Consider the following 1,863-nt stretch of genomic DNA (forward strand, 5'->3'; position numbering starts at 1 on the left):
TCAGACCATTGACGCGCACGCGGAACACCGATGGCGAGTGCGCACAGATGCAGGAACGATCCACAGAAGAGTCCAGGAGCGAAGTCCAAGGACTAACCGTAACGTAAGGTTGCATTGGTAGGTTGGCAGGTCAGCTGGCAGGACAATCAGGAACTGGGATGTGCCCTTTGGAATGGCGAACATCCACCGATGGCAACCGTAAAAGGTCCTTGGAAGAGTCCACGGACTAAGCTGCAGCGCAAGGTTGCGCTGGTAGGTCTGCTGGTAGGATGATCAGGAACTGATGATGCCCATGAGGGCCAGTGGACCAGCAAGCTGACCTTAAGCAGAGTGATCCTCCGAAGAGGTGTCTTAATGAGTGGCCTCTCTCGCGAACGAGAGAGGTGAACACTTCGTAGGAGACTTGCCAAAGACTGTGATCCACCCCTGAAGGAGGAGAGACTCAGCAAGGGGGGAGAGTAGTCGAGGCGAAGACAGCAATTGGACTTTGTGAAGTGGTCAAGCTGCAGGCAGTTCTCTCTTGGAAGGGGGAAACAACGTTCCTCGAAGATGAAGTGCTGATCAAGTGTTGCCACGGGCGTGCTTCTGAGAGAAGGGATGATGCCCATTAGGGCTGGTGGATCAGCAAGCTGACCTTCAACAGTAGCGATCCTCCAAAGAGGACTCTCTATGAGTGGCCTCTCTCGCGAACGAGAGAGGTGAACACTTCATAGAAGAGACTTGATGATGTCCATTAGGGCCGGTGGATCAGCAAACTGACCTTCAACAGTAGCGATCCTTCAATAGATTCCCCACGCATGAACAGAACAGCTCTGCTTCGTCGGCACTCTTTGTTGAACGAAGAAAAACTGCACAGTTAACTGGGAAAAAATAAAATTAATCCTTTAATAAAAATTCCCCAGGGAGGAACTCCGAAGAGATCCCCGAGGAAACAACATAAAAATAAGTATTGCGCCCTTCCTTCCCTAGTCGACCTCCACGGGAGAAGGGGGAGCGGAGTAGCTGTAAGAAATAACAGAATTACAATTATTGAAATCAGCTAAGAATATTCACTAATAGTGAGAACCACTGATCCTCCAAAGGGAAGTGTTCCCCACGGAGAAAAGATGAAAAGTTAAAATTACAATTATAATTTCACTAAAAACAATTGAGACAAACCATCGGAAGCGCAACCTAACCCGCGAAGGGGAAAGGTGCTTTTCCCAATAGTACATTGTTGTTGAAAGGTGAACAACCTTGAGAAGAGAAAGATCGTAGTCAATCTCTGAGAGGCCACATTCCCTTCGCTAAGTAATCCATGTTTCCCATAGGAAAAGGGAAAAGGTTTAGACAAACAACAATTGAATGAAGAGGGTCCAGGGTTATATGCCGATGGGAAGACCGATGGACCAGAGAGATAGAGATCGTTCCCCACGAAGTGAAACTGTGCTGGCCTTGTTCAGGTGCTAATGTACGCAAGTGTCGTAGTCGTATGTGTATCGCACGCACAGCACAAACTCTGAAAAGGAAACTTAACACATTTCTAAACACATATACACAAACATTAAAAATGTATACACAGTGAACCCTCGCTACTTCGCGGTTCGACCATCGCGGATTCACCACTTCGCGGATTTTTTCCATAACCCATACATATATACAGTAATATATATATATATATATATATATGTATGCATGTATTTATGTATATATATAGGTATGTATATGTGTATACATATAAATATATATATATATACACACACACACACACATATATATATATATATATATATATATATATATATATATATATATATATATATATATATATATATATATATAAAATATACATATATATATATATATATATATACATATATATAT

The sequence above is a fragment of the Palaemon carinicauda genome, chromosome 12 (genome assembly GCF_036898095.1).
Source record: "Palaemon carinicauda isolate YSFRI2023 chromosome 12, ASM3689809v2, whole genome shotgun sequence".
Lineage (NCBI taxonomy): Eukaryota > Metazoa > Arthropoda > Malacostraca > Decapoda > Palaemonidae > Palaemon > Palaemon carinicauda.